Source organism: Mirounga leonina, unplaced genomic scaffold (genome assembly GCF_011800145.1).
Source record: "Mirounga leonina isolate KUSES-001 unplaced genomic scaffold, KU_Mleo_1.0 Mir_127, whole genome shotgun sequence".
Lineage (NCBI taxonomy): Eukaryota > Metazoa > Chordata > Mammalia > Carnivora > Phocidae > Mirounga > Mirounga leonina.
In genome coordinates this window covers 72,351,393-72,362,985 of record NW_023270316.1, presented here as the reverse complement: position 1 = coordinate 72,362,985, position 11,593 = coordinate 72,351,393, and the positions used below count along the sequence as shown (strand labels likewise).

Here is an 11,593-nt window from a genome sequence, read left to right as displayed (position 1 = left end):
TCTGTGCTCCATACCCTATGCCATGCTGCTTCTCTGAGAATCAGCAGTGCAAGCTCACATCTCCCCCTGTGTACCTCTCCTTCCTAGCCCTGATCACCTTGAGAGCCACGTGATCATTTGTTTTCTCCTTCACCACCCTGTGCACTCACAATGGTGAGGACTAGATCTTCCATACTCACCACCATCTTCAGGACCCAAAACAATACCTAGCACATTGTAGGCCCTGGAAGAGGGATGGCTGAATGCAAGGATCTATCTGTTCTATTCTTCTGTGATAATCATGCAGAACGGAGCTGACAACACAGTTTTATAATTAATCTCATTGGTTTGAAATTGATATATGCTAAATATATGAGACATTTCTAAAGCCTGAAAGAGTCTAAAAACTATGGTTTTGCAAAAGATATGGTTTTGCTTGAGATATCATCTATTAAAGATGGACTAGTTTCTGGGCAATCCGTTAAGCATTTGACATGCATTTTCTCATTTACTTCTCGTAACAACTCTATGATTTAGGTATGATTTTGTCTATTTTGGTTTTTTTTCAATTTCAGATGCACTCCCACAACATTGTGTTAATCGTAATCTTAAATTCAGAATGCACTGTCATTGTTCCAGGCATGGCCCCTTTTCATTCATCTTTTATTCATTTATTCATATATTTCTGGAATAAAGTTGACACACAACATTATATCAGTTTCAGGTGTACAACATAGTGATTTAACAAGTTTGTACATTACGTTTTGTTCACTGCAAGTGGAGCTCCCATCCTTCACCATACAACATTATTACAATACCATTGACTCTATTTCCTATGCTGTGCATTTCGTTCTTGTGACTTACTCATTCCATAACTGGAAGGCTATACCTCCTGCTCCCCTTTGCCCATTTTCCCCATCCCTCCATCCCTTTCCCCTCTGGCAACCATCAGTTTGTTCTCTGTATTTGGGGATCTGACTCTGCTTTTTGTTTGTTTATTCATTTGTTTTGTGTGTGTGTGTGTGTGGTTTTTTTTTTAGATTCCACTTATGACTGAACTTGGATGGTATTTGTCTTTCTCAGTCTGGCTTATTTTGTTTAGCATAATACCCTCAAGGAACTCCCGTGTTCTCTCAAAAGCTTTACTTACATTTTAAGTAATAAAATGAACTTGCCAATGAACTTCCCGCCCAACCCAAGAACAAGAACGTTAATAACTTACGTCCATCTCTGTGCTCCTCCCATCCCCTTCTCTTGCTCTCCCCACACATAACCACTCTCCAGAATTTTGTATTTCTTTTTATACTGTTTGCCTCATACTTTACTGCTGAGTTTTCATTATTTTTGGATTTTATAAAAAGAGTGGCACACTTTTCTTCACTCAGCATCGTATTCCTTACATTCATTGATGTTTTCATGAGGCGATGCCGTTCCTTTGCTTTCTCTGCTGTGTCTTTTTCCCGCCTATTCTTCTATTGATGGGCATTGCAGTTGCTTTCTGGTTTTGTTTTGATGAAAGCCTGTCTCTGTTGGGTGTAATGCTGATTTTAAAGAGGAAAAAAACTGAGGCACTGAGAAGTTAAGAAACTTGCCCAAGGTCTCCCAATGAGTGGCTGAATCAGGATTTGAACCTAGATCTCCCCAGCTCTAAAACATGCGGTCTTTCAGCACTACATTACACAGCCATTATCGGTCTTCCCATGAGATAAAGATAATAGGAGGTAAAGAGCACATTTTCCTTCCTTATTTTACTGGTAGAAGGTTACCCCACCCTCTCTTTGTCTATAGGAGAAGAAAACTTGTAAGTTGGGTTAATTAGCCATTCAAATAAAATCACCCTCTTGGATGCAGTAGCTATCCACTCCTTTCCATTTCAAAGTGATACTGTTGGGTACAATATTTTCTCAGAGACCACACACCCAAATACTTTGGCTTTGCACCTGTAATCTGCTTAGCTCTCGGTTTGGGACCTAAATTCCCTTTGCAATAGAATCAATTGTGTGTGCATGTGTGTGTGTGTATGTATTTTTAAATCAAGTGTTCTGGGCGCCTGGGTGGCTCGGTTGGTAAAGCAAATGCCTTTTGCTCGGGTCATGATCCTGGGGTCCTGGGATCGAGTCATACATCGGGCTTCCCCTGCTCTGCGGGGAGGCTGCTTCTCCCTCTGCCTCTGCCGGCCATTCTCCCCACTTGTGCTCTCTCTCTCTCTCTGTCAAATAAATAAATAAAATCTTTTAAAAAAATAAATCAAGTGTTCTAAAGAAGAAAATGATGAAAAAATTAAGAAATATGTTATTTTCTGCAGCCTGTTAAAATATTTCTAGAAGCAAGATAACTAAATTCACCTGTTCAGATTAAAAATAGATTTTACATGGAAAATAGCTCAGTAAAATAAAAGAAGCTCTGATCATATAAACTGTAGATCACAATTTTAAAACAGAAATGATTTCACTTATCTAGGAAGGAATTTTCTAAAAAAAAGCTTAGTTATTTAGAATTCAGAAAAAAATAGGAATGAATGCAATATGTGTTTGTATTTATAGTTTATTCTTTGAAAAAAAGAGACATTTCTGTACTTTGGTGCTAAACAAAGTAAACTCTGAGTTTAGGTAGATGTTAAATGTGGACCAGATTGAGGTCTGGTCTCTACGAGGTTATATCCTTCCACTCTTGACCTGCTCCCAAACTTCAGTTCCTCCTGTGTTTTCACCTGTTCTCCTTACAGCAGACTATTCTGGGGGCAGCCCACTTCTTCCATAGCTATTGCTTACGTCTGTTTCCAGCCTTCTGGGCATGTGGATTTGGGGCATGCAGATGTTTTCATTGCTGTTTAAAAATAGAAGACAAAAAAGACATTTAAAAGTCATATAACAACTTCACCGAAAGTTTAGAAGATAGAGGGCATAAACTCTAACGTGCTCTCACCATCCCCATTCAATGCTTGCCATTGTGGTTATTTCCTTTTCATCCTGGCCTGCCACACATCAGCTATGGTGGCAAAGAGAGCTAGTCTTCCTTTCCCTAGTCTGCAGGTCTTGGTTTGGATTGGCCCAGAAGCAGACCCTGAGAAATAGTAATTTCTGTGGGAAATGCAGGCAATGCTGGTTGGGTAGTGGGGAAGTACTATAGGGAGGGGAAACAGTCAATGAAAAGTGTACTTGGGAAGTGATAGAAGCGTATTCCCCAAGAAAATTTGGGGACATGATGCAAAACACACACCTCAGAATAATTCTACTCTAGGGTGATGGAGCTGGGCCCTTTATACATCAACTCCCCACAGTCATTGTTTGAGGACTGCTGGTGGGGGGAGGGTGGAGAAGGGGAGCCAATTCTTCAGCTCTGGGTATGTCCCCAGGTGGGGGTGGTCAAGAAAGAGCCACCAGGTTCAGAGATGCTCAATCTGGCAGCTGGAACTTGGCTGGAAAGACTGAGAGCCCTGAGTGACAGGGGCGGACCCAGAGCGTCTGCTATACTGCTCTGTTTCCTTAACATGAATTACAACACCAACACTTCTTGCTGCTACACAGCCTTTACATTGATGAGATGAGTTTCCGCATATTTCATAATGGAATCAGCATTTAACTCTCCCTCTAATATTGGATGTGTGCATTGCTTCAAAATGGAATGAGTGGGTTGGCAGCAAGTAGCTAACTCCTTTCAGTCTGAACTCTAAAAGCAGGGAGTATATATGCCCAGGAATGGAAGTGTCATATGTTCTTAAAGATACTGGCAAATCTGGGACGCCTGGGTGGCTCAGTTGGTTGGGCGACTGCTTTCGGCTCGGGTCATGATCCTGGAGTCCCGGGATCGAGTCCCGCATCGGGCTCCCTGCTCGGCGGGGAGTCTGCTTCTCCCTCTGACCCTCCCCCCTCTCATGTGTGTGCTCTCTCTCTCAAATAAATAAATAAATAAAATCTTTAAAAAAAAAAAAAAAGATACTGGAAGATCTCTCGGCAAACGAGCCAGGCAGAACATCTCAGACGAAGACACCCTGAAAATCATGACCAAGTAGCCTATGCGGGATGTGCTCCCAATCGGATGTGCTGTTATTTTAATTGACACTTAGGAGACTGGTGCACGTTCATGGAAGAGCTGTACTTTGTTCTTCAGAAGTGCTAGGATCTATACATTTTTGTATATCAGAACTTTGTACCAGGGCCATGATAGTTCAGAAGCATGGAGCTGTCAAATAATTTCGTGCCAAAAAGAAATAGTGAAACAAGAGCCCTGGATTTTGCCACGGTTAACTTCCAAGGAGCTGTGCCCCCCCGGGGGGCTTCATGCTTCTCTGCGCCTCACTTGCACATCAAGGTGTGTGGCAAACACAGTCTGCAGCTTCTCCAACCGGCCTTACTACCTTCCGTCTTTGTCCTTGCTGACACAGCTCAGATTTTCTGTAGCTGCCAGGGGAGGAATGCCTGTTCTCAGGGAAAGACCTCCTGTGACAACACCAGGGGACAGTCATGATCACTTTAAGTCACTTGCAGTCATTCCTTTTTCCTTAGCCACATACCCATGTTCCCAACTTCCTTTATAGGGAAGGCCAAGGTAAAATAATAATTCTTACACATTATGACACTTGCCATGGGCTACTCTTTAAGTACTTCATGTATACCTTAACTCACTTCATTCTCTCCACAACCCTGTGAGCTAAGTATATTGTTATCACCCTATTTTACCAAGGATCAAAAATGTGCAGCAGAGAAGTAAGTTTGCTCAGGTCACACCTAGTAAATGATGGAGCAAGGACCCTCATGCAGACTTGTCTGTCTTCACCATCTATGCTCCTTTGTTACATGCAGAATACCCGGGCTTGTCTTTATGTAACCAGTAGTATATCAAAGCAGTACACCTGAATCAGCAAGGGTTGGCCTTGGCTCTCCTATACAGCCTTCCTCATCACCACTGATTCCAACAGAAGTTACCTCCTGGCTTTGAACGATCAAAATTTGTAGTTTCCTCTTAAAGGTCCCATAATTAAATGCAAACATTAGTCAAAATCACATTACTGAAAGGTAGCTGGTAAGAATGCTCTTTCTCCTGGTCTTTGAAGGTCAAGCTGTGTAGGTTAGACTGCTTGCAAAATTGCCTCCCCTCTAGTTCTGCTCTGTGTCACACACACACGCATGTGCGTATACATACACACAACTTCTGTGGGCATCCATATATATGGTACTTCAGGATAGGCTCTCCTATGTGCTCATTCTTCAACATCCTATTTGAGGAAAACTTTCCTCACACCTCATGCCAACCTGATCTCAATTCTTGAAGTCACTGACTTCTACTTTTTCTTCGGTTTTTCTGTTGACTTTCTTTTTGGTCAGAGACACACTGTCATCTTTCATGCTAGAAGAAGAATGGAGGGCGCCTAGGTGGCTCAGTTGGTTGGGCGACTGCCTTCGGCTCAGGTCATGATCCTGGAGTCCCTGGATCGAGTCCCGCATCGGGCTCCCTGCTCTGCGGGGAGTCTGCTTCTCCCTCCGGCCCTCCCCCCTCTCATGTGCTCTCTCTCGTTCTCTCTCTCTCAAATAGATAAATAGAATCTTTAAAAAATATAAAAAATATATATAAAAAAAGAAGAAGAATGGATTCTTCTCATAGAGTCCTTATTTTGTTTTAGCAACCAGCTAATACCTCTTCCAATTCCACAGAGCCCTTAGGTCCAGCTTACCTTGACCCCAAACCCAAAATCGCAACTTCAACCAGAGCTTCAAAGACTCCAGGCAGTAACTTCTTAATGCTTTTGGTTGTCAGTGATTCAGTACTCTCCAGTGAGCTCTGCTCATCCTTCATTCCAGGTAATTATAACTATAGTAATGGGAAAAAATAACACGAGGTTTTGCCTGGAGAACCACTCCCAGTTCTCTTTGGGAAATCATATAGAATGAGAGTTTCCAAAGCACTGGTTATAGGAAAACATTGTCCCGGTTTTCAAATGGGTAAAGGCTGTATTACAGAAACTATAACACTTCAGTTGGACGTGACCATGAACATTCAGAAAAGGAAGCACCCCAAGAGTTGATATGAACTCACTAAGAACAAATCAGGCCAGGCTGAGCTTGTTTTCACTTTTGAGAGAGCTGGTAAATGAGAGAAGCAGATCTTAGCCTCAGCTCTAATACCCTGGTGTGTGACAACCAGTGGAAGGGGGTGGAGTAGGGTTATAATTTGCCCTCCAGGAATGATACATATATTCAATCTATATTGATCTGTTGCAGCCCCTTAAACTGTAAAAGAGAAAGCTACAAACTAAGCAACTGTTCCACTTAAATACTTAGAGGGGCTGTTGTGTGGAGGAAGCATTAGGTTCTAGGGGACAGAACTAGAATAAGTGCGTGCAGATCGCAAGGAGTCAGCTCTGCACTCCATATAGGGAAAAACTAATGCTTAGAATGGAGTTTCTTAAATCTGAGTCGTATACAGACCTTCTGATAGAGAAAAAATACTCTTGCAAATCCCCAAGGTTTACAAACATTTTTTCTATGATGTTTCTTAATTATAGGCATACAGCTAGGTACAAAGTCCTTATGCTTACAGTTACGCAAATTTACAAATTAAAGGTACAAACTACATCTACAAATGTATAAATTAAATGCAAACAAAGCGATGGCAACAATATTTAAATAACCGTATTTCAACGTGACAGATTATTTTGTTTTGCTGAAACAAAATCACCATTCAGAACCTGACTATGGTATCAATGGCTTTGTCTTGGGCAGGTGCAGACCACCACATAAACTGTGATAACCCAAACCTATTTCTTTTTTCTGAACCGCAGAGAAACCTTCATTTAGGAGGCATGCTGTGATGCACTTTCTTTCACTAAAACTGACACCATTTGTTGCCTGTTGAATCCAACACTGTTCTTTTCTTATTCATCCCAAACAATTAAAGTAGAGCTACTCTCGTAGCCCATAAACAAAATAAGCACTGACAAATATATTCTGGTGGTCCTCAGATAAAAAGATTTCACTACATTTGTCAAAGCGCATAGAATGTACAACACAAAGAGTGAACCTTAATGTAAAGAATGAACTTTAGTTAATAGCAATATATAGAGCGGTGCTTGGCTGGCTCAGTCAGTAGAGCACATGACTCTTGATCTTGGGGTCATGAGTTCGAGCCCCACATTGGATGTAGAGATTACTTAGATAAATAAATAAATAAACTTTAAAAATGTAGCAAGAATTTATCGATATTGGCTCATCAATTGTAACAAAAGTACACATTAATATAAGTCATTAATAATAAGGAAATTAGAGGTACAGTGTTTAGGGGTATATGGGAACTGTATACTTTCCGCTCATTTTCTCTGTAAACCTGAAACTGCTCAAAAAACAAAAAGTCTAATTTTAAAAAAAGGGTCACCATAACATGCTTATGTATTAGTTCTTTCTAGTTCATTGTCCAAATGAAAAGACAAAATTTCTCGGTCTTGTATAAAACTCTTAGACCTGCAGGAATATGTCTGTGTGTTGCAGATTCCCCACCATCGTTTAAGAAATGCTGAAATCAGGGGTTCAAGAATGGAATGGGGCATTCCGAAAAGTTGTTAGAGCTCTTTCCTCAAAGTGTTCCAGAAAATGTCTGGAGGGTCATCTTTCGGAGATGTCCTTCTGGGGAGTTTTGCTTTTGGTGGGAGGTCGGAAGACGTGATCTCCAATCCCAAGATTATATAATTCCAGTTTTTATGAAGTTTCACCCTGAATTAATTTGCTTTTGGTCCTACTTTTCACAGACTGCAGTGGCCTGATGCCAGAACCACAATGTACTTAAACTTGTAACTTTCTGTCTTTTTTTGAATTCCCACAACTCTGTCCAAAGAGTGACAATTTCATTTAGGCCAACCAATTGTCAATTTTTTGGTCCTGGGAAAGAATAATAAGTCCCACTTCATTCCAGGGAGCACAAATAGCATTCCTTCCCGATGGCCTATCACATTCCATTCTGAGCCAAGTACCATAGTTACAGTTCCATTTTTACATCTTTGGGCAGTCCATTTTCTAACTGTTCTCTTAGGCAAACCCTAGAAAACCTTTCTATTTCACTATTCCCTATGGAAAATATTTCCTTCCAGGAACCCGAGGCTAGGAGAGAATCTATAAAAGGACTCTTGTAATTGTAAACTTTTTTTTAAAACCACTTTTTATACTTTATTGCATTTACATGTGTACATCTTTGCTTAGTTTCAGCAAATGACACTGGCATGTTAGATGTTGTAATATCATTGGCATTAGTTTGTAAAATCCTTGTGCAAAGCATCAGTTGGGTCTAAAATACTGAATTGCTTCAGCTGGGGTAGAATTCCTAAATTGGGGTCTAATCGTTTTCTATTTGAAAGTAAGGAAGCTGGGTCCTATTCATAAACGTGGATACCTAAGGGAGGAGGAGACAGCCATGTGTTCTGATTCCAGTCTGTCCCCCTCTCTCTCCTGGGCAGCTCTTATCCCCTATCCCATTACATCGGACTTCTCACACTTTTGCCTTGGGACTTCCAGAAATGAAGGCTGGCTGAGAGACATGGCTTTTCAACTCCACCTACTGTCTGTTCCAAGAACTGCATTTAGGGTTTTTTTTGTTTCGTTTTTTAAGATTTATTTATTTGAGAGAGAGAGAAAGAGGGCAGGGGGAGGGGCAGAGGGAGAGGGAGGGAGAGAATCCCAAGCCGATTCCCCACTGGGCTCGATCCCACGACCCTGAGATCATGACCTGAGCCGAAATCAAGTGTGGGGCGCTCCACCCAGGCGCCCCTCCAAGAACTGCATTCGTATTTCAGACATCCCAGTCCCAAATCCAAGAGGGGAGATGGCTCTCCTAAGCAGAAAGAGGAAATGTATTGCAGTAGAAAGAAAGGATAAAATGGAAGAGCAAGTGAAAAATCACAGATTCTTGGGACGCCTGGGTGGCTTAGTTGGTTAAGAGTTGGCCTTTGGTCAGGCCGTGATCCCAGGGTCCTAAGATTGAGTCCCACCCACATCAGGCTCCTTGCTCAGCGGGGAGCCTGCTTCTCCCTTTGCCTGCCTCTCCCCCTGTTTGTGCTCTCTCTCTCTTTCTGACAAATAAATAAATAAAATCTTAAAAAAGAAAAGAAAAGAAAAGAAAATTCACAGATTCTGGGGAATAAGCCTGAAAAATAAGGCACAGAGGGAAACCTGTTTCTCTCTCTTTTGACATTTCCAAAAGGGAAGACTTATTTATACAAGATTACAACCAAACTCCAGTAGATTGAAGAGAGATGATGTTTTCCATGTAGTAATATAATCTACTAATTATTCTCAAGTTGAATTAATATCAGTCATCTGATAATATTTCTAGTAAAAGAGATATAAATATATTTCTTTTTGTAATTGTTATCCCAGTGTGTTCTCTGTTTGAAGGGTATTACAGAGTTAGTATCAATGCATTTTTGAACACGGTTAACAGTCTAAAAAGAGACAAAACATGCCTCCCTGGGGCGCCTGGGTGACTCAGTCAGTTAGACTTAGACGTCTGCTTTTGGCTCAGGTCATGTTGCTAAGGTAGGGCTCCCTGCTCAGTGGGGACCCTGCTTCTCCCTTTCCCTCTGCTCCTCACCTCTCCCCCCAACCCCCGCCCACCTGTGCTCTCTCTCTCACACACTCTCTCTCTTTCAAATAAATAAAACCTTAAAACAAAACAAAAAAAGCCTCCCTGATGTGTTGAAATTCTGCCTTTTTCTTTTTTTTTCACTTCAGTGGTTTTTTTTTTTTTTTTTTTTAATACTTTCACCAGTTTCAGGAAAGGGTGGGTTGGAGTCAGGGGCTTCCTGAAACCTTTCAGAACAAGAATTCTAATGAAGCAGTGTGTTTAGAGGGGCCCCCTGAGAATCGTGTTTTGGAACATACCGACCCCACGTGGTATTATCTTTGTCACATTTTGCAGTTTTGTGTGAAATTTATTTTTAATCTTTAACAAAGCCTGCCCATGTTTATCTTATGTTATGAAAAAGTGTAATGGTTTAAAACAAAACTTTTTAAAATAATTAAATATACAATGAATGCTGAAACATAAAAGTCAGACAGAATGTTACCTTAACAAGAAAGAGCTTCCTAAGAATCAAAGGGTTGTTGTTTGTTTTATTTGCTAAAGACAAATAACAAGTACTTTCACTTTAAGGGATTCTGATGGCTCTGGAAGGAGGTGAGGAGAAGCTTGGATTCCCCACACCCCCCCAAGACAAAGGCTTCCTACCCCTCGTATTCACAGAGCTGAATACTTATTGACACAAAAAACTATATACTTTGTGTTTAGAGTGGAATGCTGAGATTTGATTGAAGACAGCACATGGATCAAGCAAATGGCTTTCTTGAGCATGCTTTCAATCATATTTAAAATTATGGGAGAGAGAGAGAGAGAAGACACCTTGGGCTTGCCTTATTTTGTGTATGGGAAGTCAGTAATCAGGGCAGCACGGAGTGGGAATGAATTGCAGGGGCTGCTGTCTCATTGTATGTAAAAGCCTCGGAGTTCCATCCACTTTTCACGTTGAGCTGATTTCAGTGCTATCTTTGATAAAGAAGGGAAGATCTGGGCTTTTCAAGAAGGAGAGCCTTTTTTCTCTAAGTACCTACAGATTTGGGGTTTCTTTAAGTCAGTGATTACTTAAGTCAGTTATGGGCTAACGTCTCAGAATAGGACAAGATGGAAATATATTCTGTTTAGTTTGTGGTGGTATGTAAGACATGAGTTTGAATAGTGGTGGTCCCTTTCTTTATGGGACCACTGTAATTAGCCAAAGCACCTTTGGATAGTGTAATATCTATCTGGTCCTCCCGCCATCTGCAGCTATCTTAGGGGCCCTACCAAGTGCTACAAAAATGCTGTTCAAAGAGAAACAGTGGTTCTTTTTCTTTATTTTTTATGTGTTGCCTGCAAACAGCTTCAAAATACGTTTGGTAATTTTTATGAAAGCTCTCAACAAGTATTTATTTTGCATGTGGCTAGATAGTGATTTCTGTGTTTTTATGGAAGTGTTGCTGAATTTTCCACGCAGTTAGCATAGTAAAATGGTTAAGAGCTTGAGCTCTAGAATTTGACACACCGATTCTGTCACTTACTTGGCAAGATCTGGGCAAGTCAATGGAGACCAAATTTGCTCATTCACAAAATGGCAAGTAGTAATAGTATTTAACTTCAAAGGTTGTTGTGAGGATTGAACACAGGTAACGAAACAAGCTCAGCACAGGACCTGGCATTAAGCGGCAACTCTTCTTATGATAAGTACGGATATATGTCCAAGAACTTAAATCAGTTACAAAGAACATAATGCATGTTCGGCAGTAGTTGAGGGAAGTCTAACACTACCTCTCTTTTAAACTTGGTTCCTTTCTGTGATAGTCTCATGGAATGATATGCAAGTTCTTAGCAGAATGCTCATCTGTAGGCAGTCCACAGGCTTGTGCTGTGAGGAGGAAGGTCACAAAGCAAGGAGAGTGACCCTGATAAATATAGACATGACAGAAGTCATGCTGAAAAGGATTTTGTTGAACCAATCATTCTTTAAATCTCTATGTGGGACTGGATTTAATTGCAGTGTGTGTGATAAATGATATACCATGACTTCAGGAAATCTTACAGAAAACAAACAAACAAAAAA

General features: G+C 40.9%; 1 long non-coding RNA gene across 1 annotated transcript in view; it reads right to left on the bottom strand.

The window, feature by feature from the left end:
• Positions 1 to 2,520: 2,520 nt before the first annotated feature.
• LOC118009552 overlaps positions 2,521 to 11,593 on the bottom strand; it is a 28,709-nt gene continuing 19,636 nt past the window's right edge. The window contains exons 3-4 of the long non-coding RNA XR_004678972.1: positions 5,651 to 5,787; positions 2,521 to 2,805 (exon numbers count right to left, since the gene is read on the bottom strand). This is a non-coding gene — a long non-coding RNA (uncharacterized LOC118009552). The remainder of the gene's footprint in view (positions 2,806 to 5,650; positions 5,788 to 11,593) is intronic.